The following is a 14,513-nucleotide window of genomic DNA, read 5'->3' on the forward strand; positions in this document are numbered from 1 at the left end:
TCCGCCTCCAAAACAAGCCCCGAAATGGCCTCGAATCAAAAAAACAGGGCGTCTCAATCTGAGACAATGCACTCTTCCACTTTTCGGCTGTGCTACCTGCAGAGACTTGCTCCCAAACTCGAAAAATGAAAGCAACACTGGTCCTCTTACCAGAACACCGCAAACTTGGTTTGCTTTCTTGAACTCCTTACCACGAACCAGGCTCTGATACCATGTCAAGATTGTGGGAGAGAAGGAAGGAGTCTCACTTGTAGCTTTCTTGCTTGCACAATGGGGGAATACACACACAGGTGGAGGCTGAAAACACTTTTCCTCTTCTTAGTTGTGTAAGCCAAAAGAACTCTCTTACAAAAGAAATAGAAGAACCCTATATGTGGGTCTCAAACCAAACTCAACTAACTGAGGTGGCATACTAACTGAGCCACAAACTAGAGTAGATAAGGATAGCTGTCATCTAGCTATTATTCATGGGCAGTGTACCAACCGCATCTGCAGCTAACAAGTCGGTGACATAAATGCACAACGGTCACCCTGGCATATCACGAGTGAAGCTCGATATCTCAACATTTTCAATATCCCCTCCCCCCTTCAATTGGTGCACTAATTTGAGCCACAAGTGAATAGAAGATGGTCATATTGTTAGGCTCCTAGGAATTCCTATGGACTTCAAGATCACCAAAAATGGAGATGAAAATGGATGCTATCTAGCATAAGAAATAAGTTTGATATCTAGAAAGTATTCCAAACTAACCTTGTTGGTAGATTTGTTTCTCTCAAACTCATCATCAAATTCTAGAAAGGCTTCAAGGGTAACCTTGCTAATAGATTGGTTGTTGTTAATCTCATAGTGCAATAGGTTGCAACTCAAGAAATAGTGCAATACATTAGTGTTAATTAAGATGGATTTGGATTGAGCAAGAATCACTATTTGGCAATGTGCAATGATGCAATTGCACCATTATTTTATAAAACATGAAGTGGTTTCATTAGTAGCATTATTATCCTACAATGTAAATCCAAGATCTAGACTTGTTCCCATGCAATTTCTATTAAAATGGATAGACTTTCAAGAAAAGAGAAAGGTTCTATATCTAATTTCATCCTAGGAAGGCTCATAGACCTTAGGGAAGGCATGAAAATGAGGGAAGACCAATCATGTGGAGTCAAAAGTAGGTTGGTTGCCCAAGGGGAAGGTGGAACCCTAACCTTAAAATTTTGTATATAAAGGTTGAACAGAATGAAAGAATCTATTCATGTGTATGCTAACTCAATATTTCATTCTCTTGCTACTCTATTGCCTATTGAGAGAGAATGAAGGAGAGGCAATGCGTGACAAAGTGAGGGAGTGAGGGAGTGAGAGGCAAGGAGTAAAGCTCTCTTTTTCCTTTTCATCTCCTTCTCCATCCCATCTTGGTGAGTTGCGTGTGTGAGTAAAAATGTGTGTGGTTGAGAGTGCAAGGGAGTGAGGGATATGGTGAGGAGCTCTTTACTTCTCCTCAAGCTAACCTACAACTCCTCTCTTTACATGGGTGACAATGGAAGTATATAAGAAAGTAGCAATCACACATTTATCACATGATGCACATTGGAAGAATTTGCCTCCGGGAACATGAAAATGGATGATGGTTCACAACTAGAATAACTGTAAGACAACTATGCTCAATTAGCAGCAGCTGGCTGTAGTAGTGGTAGAAGATATGAGGTGTTGAGATTGGTAGGGTAAATGAAAACATGGAAAACATGTCCAAGTGAGATGACGTGCAATAGCCTTACTATGGCTACAAGTACATGTAAGGTAGTGGCATGAAGATGCATCCCCTTCAACATGATAGGAAAGGGGGGGGACTCACTATTAGGGTTCTCCTTAGATAATTATGTTTGTTTCTTATTTTTTGGTGATATTACTATGCTTTTCTTTACTTTCACCATAGGTCTCTACCCAACATGAAATTCCAAGGTAATTCCTATTTCTTTTTCATAGCATGTCATTGTTCTACTAATTTGGCCTTACACCCTATGTTTCTTAGAAAGTTTCCACGATATCATCTTCAATTTGTGGGGTGGCTAGGTTGACACCTCCATTCTACCAATCCAACCAATGTGTCAAGTTGTCTGGTGACAAGAGCATTAGCAATGGGGGATTTGAAAGAGCAAGGTTCTTCTTATGATAATGTCTAGTCAATGGATAGCTTCCTTACAAAACACGGCATGGCAAGATCAACATGTGTCTAGTGGGAGGTACCACAAGAGACAATGCATCATGTTCCCTAAGACCTCAGCTTCTTGACCCCTCCTCAAACATATCTTAGGATATTTGAGAGCTTTCCTTTTGAATGACACTTTTAGAAATTACTCATGGATCTGTGCATTCATCTCTCATTCATACTAATTTGATTTGGTAGCTCTATCTACCATAGCAGCTCCAACCCATTGTCTTTTGCAAGCCAATAGCCATCACGTTCTTGCAAACTAGCAAGTTGTTGTTCCTTCTATATAGTCAACCTTCTAATAGGCTCCTTGACTAAATTCTCCTTCCCATGGTAGTGCCATTACCCACAATCTTCATTCCTTTCTCCCTTCTACCATCACCATATCTTCCCCTCTATTACTACCACCTTGGATTAAATTCTCCTCACCCCCCCAGGCTTCTCCACCATCCTTATCTATCATTTCCCACCCCCTTCACCATTGTGTCTAGTATTTTCAACCTCTCTTGAGGATAAGTAAGCCTAGGACCTATGGATTTCTATTTATCTTTCACAATCTCACAATATCTAGAAGGGAATGGTTGCAAAAAAAAGGCATGGTTTTGGGCCCACTTTTCTCTCTCACTCCTCTCTAACACCCTCCTTGTACACAAGGGTCAAAAGGGAACAATGCAAAACTCTACACCCTCACACAGACTAGGGCATAGTAACACCTTTGCATAATAGTGCACACATACACTAGTGCACCTTGCTCCACATAGTAGTGCACATCAACCTTGAACACTAGTACCCTTGCGCACTAGGGCTGCAACCTTCTTGTAGAGTGCACACAAGTGCACTTGCACTAGTTCTTGACTAAACTCATACTTGGCCTAGTGCACATATACTTCTGTGCAACACAGTGCACATGACCCTTTGCACATCACATCACCTTAGGAACATTGACACCCTTATCCACTCATACACAAGGAACCCTACATCTCATCACACATAGTGCACACCACCATTGAAAAGAAGATTTGTACATAGAGACTGAGCAGCATATGCATTGTGCATAAGGACACCCTCATAGTAGTGCATTCTCACACTAGAATATGAGGATTCATTTAGGAACACCTCCTCTTCACATGCATACACTAGTGCACATGCATGAGTGGACCCTTATTCCACTTTAGTGCACATGTGCACTAGAACAATCTCTTTGCACTAATTTCACCCACCTAATGCACACTTTAGCATACAAGAGTCTCGCATACCATTGTGCACTTGATGATAGTGCACTCTATCATGATCTCGTGTGCACATCATGTATACACCCTCCTTGCACATTGCATACTTGTGCACCAATGCACTAGCACACTTGTGCAATCCCTTGCATCTTATATTCTATACACTTCCTTAGGTCCCATTATGCTTTAACCAGTGCAAACAAACCTTAGGGTACTTTGCATCATAGCATACACTTGCACACACCATAGTTAGTACACCCACTACTCTACACTAGCATACATGTGCACTACTTCACTCATGTTGCACACTAGTGCACCCACCTTATACCATCCTAGTGCACTCATCCTCATGCACCCCTATACTATAGACACTCTAGATATATCTCCTTGCACATAGGGCACATTGCCACATCTTAGTGCACACTAACCCACTTGCTAGTGCACACAGGTGCACTTGTGCACCCACTAGTGTACACATACACTAGTGCACTTACCTTGCACTACCTTAGCAAACACATTCTAGCGCACATCTTTGTGCACGGTCCACCTAGAATTTAAGTGCACTCCTAGGACACGCATCTCTACACATAATGCACTATACATGCATGCATTAGTGCAATTTGTTTACCCCTACACATCTTAGTGTACACTATGCACTAGTACACCACCTACACATACTCTAGCATAGTCACCATTGTGCACACCCTTGGGTACACACCCCTACACTTCACCCATATCCTTGCACTCCATAATCCAAGTGTGCACTTTGACCACATCATTGCACTCATTGTGTTGCACACTAGTGCACCCCTAGTGCACTAGCACCCCACACACATGTACTACTGCGCCCCTAATGCACTAGTGCTCTATGCACAAGTACACACATTGTGTCCTCGTGCATCACTCACACATACCTTTCCTTGTGTGTGTGTCCTTGGTAGAAGGCTTGCTGATTATATGCCTCACAAAATTAGTGTTTGGGGACCCCTCCTAAGGGGGGGCCTTGGAAGCTTCTAGAAGTTTCTTCTCTCTCTCTGCATTGTTTATGACAGTTTTAGGAGAGCCTATTCAACCCATACATTGGCAAAAATCACCTCTTGACTTGCCCCAAAGTCACTCAAGTACTTGGGCACAAAAAGGGCTTCAATGGTACATGAATATGGTAAGAGAATGGAAGAAGACGCTCATAAGAGCAGGCCGAATACTTTATCTCTGTTTTCCCCTTTTATGGACTATCATACAACTCATTTTCATGTTATCAAATGGCTGGGGCAAAAGGAATCTCACCTTATTTGTTTGTATCTCCTCTTAATCTTCAGTTTGCTATGTGTTTGCATGCTTTGGTGCATTCACCATAGTCTTCAACTCTCTCCCTCCATCTTCCACAGGTGTGCATGCTCGAAAAATGCACCGAAAAATGTGGGCTGCAGTCCTCTCCTTCTTCCACAAAAAAGAGTTCACATAAGTCATATACAAGTCATATAAGTTCTTTGTGTCTCACTTGTGGACCTAGTCAACTTTGGAGTGCTCTTAACAACAGTTGGATCTTTCAAGTTAATGAGCTTCATAAACCAATGTGACATAACCTGTAAACTATCAATTACCACCTGTTGATTAAGTTAAAGGTCCTCATATATACTATCATTGTCATTTTTCTTGATACAAACTGAAAATTATATGTCAATTTAGAAAGGAACTTATGAGATTAAATGACTTCTAAGTCAAATGTAGGGGAATAATGACTGAATTGTGTATGAAAGTTTCTTATGTGGATCCTAATGAAGTTCTTCTACAAACATAAGAACTCCATGTTTTATGCCATGAACAGAAAACCCGTTGTCGTCGCATTAAGAGTTGAAGGTCTACCACCGGGGCTTTAAGTGCAGAACAAGAGTTAGGATTCAAGATTCGGGAAGGGAAAATGGATTGGGGTTTAATAAGATCCGGGTTTTAGAAATGGTTTAGGTACGGAAGAATAGTTCAAGCCTTTTCACTATGTACTTAGCATACATGAACAAAAGGAATAAGTCTATCTTGATTACATCAAATGCCTCTGGATACATACATCATGTCATAAAGGATATTTTTAGATTCTCAATTCATTTATGAATGTCAAATACAAGTTCTAATGGCATTTATTTCAAGTACATAGATGGATTTCAACCCTTTGGAACAAGTATATTGTTGATAGATTCAAATGCATCCAAGATTTGGGTCAAAGATACATGAAATGAACTGAAGAAACATAATTTTAGCTTCAGCCCTATTTTAAAACAGAAAATTCCAGCCCATAATCAAGTTCAAAATGAGTGCATAAACTCAAGAAGAAGCACTTTTGATCATCTATGAACAATGTCCTGAAGAAAAGAGGTCATTTCCCTCCATTACAACCATAAAAAACCCATGTTTGCTCATAAAAATGGACCATAACAGTGGGCTGCCCTGTTTATGACTGGTTATTTCAGCCCATAACAGCCCTTATGTCTTCAATATCCTCACCCTTTGCTTGCCCCAAAGTCACTCAAGTACTTCGGTACAAGTCGGGCTTCATTGGACCAAGAATATGGTAGAAAAAATGAGAGAAGTCGTGCATAAGAGCAAGCTGAATACTCTTCTCTCAGATTTTCCTCTTTTATAGATTGTTACAGCATGCATTTTCGTCAAACCAAAGAGGCAGAGAAGTGGAGCTCTCACCATGTTTACATCTTCAGTAGTTGGGCCTGATAATCTTCAGTTTGCATGCTCCATTTCATGCACCATAGCTCCAGTTCTCTCCAGTTTGCCTCAGATAGTGCAGCCGGCATTTTGCGCCAAAAAACGTGGGCTGCTCTCTGCTCAGTCCCTGGTCACTTTTTGACTAGCCTAGGTCACTTACTGGTCACTTAAGTCAGTTACTTCTGGTCCTATGTGGACCTAGTGGACTTTTGACAGTTTTTGGCATCATTCTTGGGTTCTTACCATATTTTTGTACCTGAATTAATGTGATTTATCCTGCAGACTGTCAATTACTTCCAGATGTCCAAGTTGTAGGTTCCCATAGACTTATTTTTCATAAATGTACATGGTATAACTAAAAATTATATGCTAAATACAAAAGAACTTGTATAACTAAGGTGGTTACTGCCTGAATTTTGTATGCAAATGTCTCATATAACTTCCAGTGAAACTCTTCTGTGTTCATAAGAATCCCATGATTTATATCATGAATAGTAAACTTTTTGACATTCACCCCCTCCTAACCTGCACATCCTCCGACATGTGCCATTTCATAAGATTACAGGTCAAGGAGGGTCTTCTTCTCCATCTTCATTCCCTAAGTCTTTTTCTTCCTGCATGTATTCAAGTAGAGGGCTTATATCTAAGTCATCAAGTTCATAAGTTGAAGATTCTCTTTGTTTGAAGAGTTTGATTCGTTTCCCAGCTATTGGAGTCTTTATCATGGTCCCATCCATTTCAGCCAAAGAGTAAGTAGCATTATGATGTACTACTTTTACAACATATGGTCCAAACCATCGCTTGGCTAACTTCCTATGAGCACTATGTTGATTGTCCAGGCTGATATCATAAACAAGAACCCAATCATTCTCTTGAATAGCTCTTGGACGGAGTCGATGGTGCTTGTCAAACCTCTTCTTATTCTTTAATCTTGCTGTTTTTAGCCTTTCAATGGCTATTTTAACATCTTCTGGCCTTCTTTCAAGTTGCCTTATGCGTAAAGACAGCAATTCTTCCATGTTCATGCCTTCATCCCAAGGCAAGATACTCCATGTGACAATGGATTCCTCAATAGGCATAATAGGTGGCTGTCCATACATGAGTTCAGCTGACATATATCCTGTCACTGCACTATGGGTTGTTCTATCAATCCATAATGCGAATGGTAGCATTTTAGGCCATTCCCTCAACTTTCCTTTGCATGATTTTGCTAAAGCTTTAAGAATTGGTTGATGACCTCTTTCACTCTTACCATTGCCTTCAGGATTGTAGGCTGAAGTAAGAGATAGCTTAATTCCCAATTGAGCAAAGAAATGGCGAGCCTCATCGGCATCCAATTCTCCTCTATCAGCAGTTACTTTAGCAACACATCCATACCTGCAAAATACTCCTTCAAGTAAAAATCTACAAACAGCATGAGTGGATTTTGATGTCAAGGCCTTTCCTTCCACTTGATTTGTGAGATCTTCTCTAGCAAGTACTAGATATCTCATGTTCCAAATTCCTGTAGGCATGGTTACTAAATCAATAACCCATCTATAGTGAATGGATAAAGGATAGGTAGGCTGAAGCCCATCTCTATGCTTTACCATTGAATATATTTGACAAACATGACAAGACTCAACAAAATGCTCAATGTCTTTATACATGTTTTGCCACCAAAATTTCTCTTTTATTTTGGCAAAAGTACCCCATATGCCTCTATGACCAGCCAATAGGCTTTCATGGAATTCTTGCATGACCTGTCTTTGTGTCTTTTTGTCACCTAAGACACGAACAGGCGCCCTTCCTTTCTTTTTTGCATGCCTCCAAAGGTAGCCATCTTTAAGAAAAAAACCAGGCTTTTCTCTTAATTTTCTTGAACTCTTCATTAGTCCATTCTTCCTTCTTTGTCATAGTGCTCAAAAATTGGCCAATTTTTAGCCAATCGTTTGCATAATATTCTTCTTTGAAGTGTGAACAAACCATAACAAAACATGAAATATGTTGTTTACTAGCTGTCCATTGTCCTTCTTTGGTTGATTCATCCTTCCTTACTGATGTAAAAGTTGCTTTAACAGCTGAACCTATTGTTCTTGCTGTAATTTTTGTTGTACATGTATTAACAGCATCATTTATAAACTCTGATTCTTCTTCATCCATCATTTCTTCTTCATCCATATATCTGGCACGTGAAAGCATGTCAGCAATTGGATTATCTCTACCTGCAATATGTTTCAAATCAGGATTTAAGGATTTAATATAGGCTATCCATCTTAGCATGGCTATGTCAGGAGTGGAACAATTGGCTATCATGCCCAAGAGTGGAAGGCAATCTGTCTCAACTATAACATGTGTGCCCATGAAGTACTCCCTGTCACATTTTAATGCAGTTACTACTCCCCAGAGCTCTCTTTTAATTTGAGCATACCTTCTTTGTCATTCATTAAGAACCTTCGCTCCAAAGCGGATTACATATATGTTGCCTTCAAGGTCGTCTTGACCAACTGCCCATCCTATTCCAATAGGACTTGTGTCCACTGTGAGTATAATGGGTTGTCCATTAGAGTAGTTAGACCTCTTTAAAGTGGGAGCTGTAGTCAGCATTTTCTTGAGTTTTCGAATAGCCTGAGTGTGTTCTTTTGTCCATAGAAACCTTTGGCCCTTTCTTAGAAGCTGATAAAGATTTTCAGCGACATGGGCAAAATGTGGTATCCAAATAAGGTAGAAGATACATGCACCAAGAAATCTTCTCACTTCCGAGACATTTGTACATTCTTCTTGCATTTTGCTGATTGCATTTATTTTAGATGGAGAAGGCTTTCGGCCATATGGACCACACATATGACCGACCACAAGGACTTCTTCAACTCCAAAAACAGATTTAGCTCCTAAAAGAGTAAGATGAACTTCTTCTAATTTAGATAGGATTTGAGCACAATCATTAATATGATCAAAAACAAAATTTCGACATCCAAGTTCATTGAGTTCTTCATTTTTCTCATGAACTTCACATCCTTTGAGTGGAACATCATCAAGAAAAGGAAGAGTCAATTGAGGAATATAATCCCTCAATACTTTATGCATAGCATTCATCATGTGAGCTACTGAATTCATAGCCCCTTGAGGTAGGGTACACATGCGGACTAGGCCAAGAGACGTCTTCATTGTGGTAATGTCACGGCTTTCCAAAGCAAGCTGAAATTGGTCGTAGCCTGAATATAAGTCTCCCATGGAATAGATTGCCCTTCCTGCAAATACTTCGGCGAACTCATCCACAATTGGTCCTGATCCAACATTTCTTATAGTGACTTTATTGATGGGTTGTAAATCTTGAATGAATCATAAAGATCCATTCTTCTTAGGTACGGTAAACCATCGGTTGGAATATGGAGCTGAGGATGGCTCCAATATTCGCATTTTTATCTTTTCATTTAAAAGTTCCAATAATTTAGGCAAATGAGCCCTTGGAACCGGAATTGGTTTAAGATTCCAAGGAACATGTGGAATCGTAAAAATTACCATTGGTACCACAATGCTTGGATCCACACAGCCAATTTCATGTGGCTGAAATGAAAAGGCTTTACCATGGTTCTTTAACATCTGCATGAAGATTTGCTTTTCAACTGGCAAGAGAAAAGAGTCTTCACCAATTTTCAGCTTTTGTAGACTTTCTGTTGTAAATTGGTGACCAATATCTTTAGGATCATGAAGGCTTGGTTGTTTGGATACCCTTTCTGCCAGTCCTTCGCTTTCAGGTGGTAGAGGAGTAGCTACCGGCTTGACCTTCTTATCAACTGTTTTATACTTTGTTTCTACTCTTTCTTCATCCTTGTTTGGCTGTCCAAAAGCTTCATAATCTACAAATTCTTGAATTATGTCATACATATCCAATGTACATACCTGTATGGACTGATTTTCAGCTTGATTTTCTGCATGAACGGCTATATAAATTTCAGCCATTGTATCATTATAATTCAGCCCATAAAATAGTCCTGAAATTTCTTCATCTTTAGGTAAAACATCAATTTGCTTCAGCTCTTGCTCCATATGACTCAAATACTTTCTTTCAGCCCTGTTCATGGCTGAAAACTGTTTATAACAACCCATACCATTGGCTAAAAAAACTTGCAAATCAACTTTTGGCCTTGCCTCCTTCATATGTGGAGGCAATTTTTTGTGACATGATGCACTACCATAGCCTCCACTTATAGCAGCGCTACCCGAAAACCCTTAAATTCTCGGGCATTAGGAGGAACAGGATGATCTCTCAATCGATCCCTATTCCGATGGTGATTAATACAGACAGTTAGAAATTGAACAACTTTATCATTATCCTTGCTTCTTATCCAAGCATATGATGAACCATCATCAAGAGCCTTTGTCTCTAAACGAGACTCGGAAATAAATGGTTGTCCAAGAATGATTGGATAACTGCAAGAATCTTGAACAAAGAAATGAAATTCATCTTTTACATTACCAATAGTAACTTGTACATAAGGACATGCTGCATAAAGATCGCCAGAAGAGTTATTGGCTGCCTTCATGCGCTACCCTGGGTCCACATCAATGGGCCATCCACCATTCTCATAGAGACTTCTTGACATAACATTAATTTCTGAACCATGGTCTATAAGGGCAATGCATGGAGTTTCTTTCTCACCGATTTTAACAACAGTTTCAGTAGTCGCCCTTGCCTAATGGGTACGGGAATAGTGACTTCTTGGAATAAAGTGAGTTTCACTTTCTTCTTGCATGTTGTGAAGAAGAGTCTCTTTCTTATGCATGGGCTGCACTTTAGATTGAGAAGTTTCCACCATTATGGCTTCTTCAGCTTTTGCTTCATAAATGTCTTCTTCTTTGGCTTCTATGGCTGCAATCAATTCTTTGATTGCCTCCAGTCGAATCCCTTGGGTTTTCAACTTCTCTTCATCCTGCAAATATACATGAAGTACTTGCAAAAAAGCATGTATAGATTCTTCAGTTTCCTCTCCAACATATTGTCTTTTTCATTTAATTACATCAATTATTACATCATGAAATCCTCGTTTTGCAATACCGAGAATTTCACCTAATGTAAATTCAATTCTGCTTCCAAGAATCCTTTCTTCTAGGATCCGTTTAAGATCCGTTACGGTCTCTATGTCAGACTGCAACTTGTAACTGGGATGTTTGCTTTTTCTTTTTCCTTCTGTTTTCTTTGCTTGAGGGGCTTCTCCCATGTCAAATTCTGGTGGTGGCGGATTTTCAGTAGCCTTCTGTTGGCCCGGTTTGCTTCTTGTTATGTTTTTATTCCGGTCCTAAAGAGGAAGGACCGGCAACATCTTCTTCTCTTTTCTTCTATCATGGCTTCTTGATTATTAATTTCAGCTAACCGAGAAAAAGCTGAAAATGAATCCACAGGCTCGAACCATCCGGTTCTTCCTCGAATACATTGGCTGGCAGTGGTTAAATCATCCTTAGTTGCCTTGTCTTACTCCATGCGTTCCAAGGCCTGCATCCACACTTTAGATTTTGCATTAGTTTTACATGTTTTAACAATTTCATTAGTTGGCTCAATTTGCAACCCATAAGTTGCAGCATCAATAGCTGCATAGGCCATTCTTGTTGCCAAATCCTCCAATCTTTTCTTCATGCCACCGTTGCTGAAGTTTGGCTCAAGAGGAAGCCCGGTTTTAGTTGCATGAATTTTTCCATCCTTCCAAAAGACTAATTTTTGTGCTTCAGCTTCACGGAATGCACCGCACTCCCTCTTGTCATGCTGAAGGCTATCACACCAAATGCAACGTCTTTTGAAGCCTTCTCGTGCAGGTCTTTGGGCGGTTGACCGCCCCTTTCTTCTACTTTAACATCAAGCCTTTCTACTTTAGAATTAATTTCTGTTAAATTAAGATGGAGATCCCGCATGCTTTTAATTAACTCGTCCATGACATCCTTCTTTGGAGAAGGAATAGTAGAATTTCTTGATGGCTCGGCCATAGAGACAGGAGGTCGAGAAACTGGAATAGGCTCCTTCATAGATTCAGTTGTTATAGGGGTTGATCCCCATCTTAGGCGCAATCGCTCTCTTCGAGCAATCATATTAACTGCTTCAGTGACATCACTCCAAGCAGTCTTCAATCCCGACTCAGAGTCAGGGTCTTCAAGTCGGTCAGTCAATTTCTCCTGAAGAGAAGAATCTGCAGCTTTTAAAAATAATTCAATCTTTTGACTTTCCATACCTTGTAGGTCATCGGGATCTAGTTGGGCAAATTTGCTTTCAAACTCTCGATGAAGAGCAGTAGCAGTTAGACCCTTATTGGGCCTTTCAACCCATTCGGTGAAGATTTTATTTGTCATAAGGCCAGAATCTTAAAGGAAAAATTCTTCTCGAAGAGCCTTCTTGAACACAGTCCATCCTGCATCTTTTTGGGAAAGACCATGAATTCGGTCCTGGAGACCATGCACGGCCAGGCGGGCAAAGTAACGGCTCCAAGCATGTTGAGGAACTCCAAAGAAGACCATCTTGTCAGTGTAGAGGCAGATAAAAGAAGACACATTTTTCCCATTAAATTTCTTGAGCTCATGCCCAATTGCTTCTAAGGCCTTAATGGCAGGCAGCATCAATCCACTCTTCTTCTTGTCTCTGTTGTTATTGCAGTTGCAATTGCTGCTGAAATTGCACCTGTTGTTGTTGGCTCTCTTGCATTAGATGAACCAATTGTTGCAAAGCATCTCCTCCCGAACTTGATGATTCTCCCATTGGACTTCTTCTTCCGCAGCGGACCTTCACGTCGGGTTCACCACTATCGTCGCAATAAGAATTGAAGGTCTACCACCGGGGCTTTTAGTGCAGAAGAAGAGTTAGGATTCAAGATTCGGGAAGGGAAAATGGATTGGGGTTTAATAAGATCCGGGTTTTAGAAATGGTTTAGGTACGGAAGAAGAGTTCAAGCCTTTTCACTATGTACTTAGCATACATGAACAGAAGGAATAAGTCTATCTTGATTACATCAAATGCCTCTGGATACATACATCATGTCATAAAGGATATTTTTAGATTCTCAATTCATTTATGAATGTCAAATACAAGTTCTAATGGCATTTATTTCAAGTACATAGATGGATTTCAACCCTTTGGAACAAGTATATTGTTGATAGATTCAAATGCATCCAAGATTTGGGTCAAAGATACATGAAATGAACTGAAGAAACATAATTTTAGCTTCAGCCCTATTTTAAAACAAAAAATTCCAGCCCATAATCAAGTTCAAAATGAGTGCATAAACTCAAGAAGAAGCACTTTTGATCATCTATGAACAATGTCCTGAAGAAAAGAGGTCATTTCCCTCCATTACAACCATAAAAAACCCATGTTTGCTCATAAAAATGGACCATAACAGTGGGCTTCCCTGTTTATGACTGGTTATTTCAGCCCATAACAACCCGTATGTCTTCAATATCCTCACCCTTTGCTTGCCCCAAAGTCACTCAAGTACTTGGGTACAAGTCGGGCTTCATTGGACCAAGAATATGGTAGACAAAATGAGAGAAGTCGTGCATAAGAGCAGGCTGAATACTCTTCTCTCAGATTTCCCTCTTTTATAGATTGTTTCAGCATGCATTTTCGTCAGACCAAAGAGGCAGAGAAGTGGAGCTCTCACCATGTTTACATCTTCAGTAGTTGGGCCTGATAATCTTCAGTTTGCATGCTCCATTTCATGCACCATAGCTCCAGTTCTCTCCAGTTTGCCTCAGATAGTGCAGCCCGCATTTTGCGCCAAAAAACGTGGGCTGCTCTCTGCTTAGTCCCTGGTCACTTTTTGACCAGCCTAGGTCACTTGCTGGTCACTTAAGTCAGTTACTTCTGGTCCCATGTGGACCTAGTGGACTTTTGACAGTTTTTGGCATCATTCTTGGGTTCTTACCATATTTTTGTACCTGAATTAATGTGATTTATCCTGCAGACTGTCAATTACTTTCAGATGTCCAAGTTGTAGGTTCCCATAGACTTATTTTTCATAAATGTACATGGTATAACTGAAAATTATATGCTAAATACAAAAGAACTTGTATAACTAAGGTGGTTAATGCCTGAATTTTGTATGCAAATGTCTCATATAACTTCCAGTGAAACTCTTCTATGTTCATAAGAATCCCATGATTTATATCATGAACAGTAAACTTTTTGACACCGTTAACATCGTAATGTGCATCACTATTTGAGTATTTAGTGACACAAATAACATGTATAGCAACACACATGGAGATGCAAATAACAACGGTGTATTGAGAAAAAAAAGCACCAAAAACTTGAGCTTGGCATTCTTGCAAATTGGTTGAGAGAGAGAGAGAGAGAGAGAGAGAGAGAGAGAGAGAGAGAGAGAGAGAGAGAGAGAGAGAG

Source organism: Lygodium microphyllum, chromosome 12 (genome assembly GCF_053477565.2).
Source record: "Lygodium microphyllum isolate KBCC chromosome 12, Lygodium_microphyllum_v1.1.10, whole genome shotgun sequence".
NCBI lineage: Eukaryota > Viridiplantae > Streptophyta > Polypodiopsida > Schizaeales > Lygodiaceae > Lygodium > Lygodium microphyllum.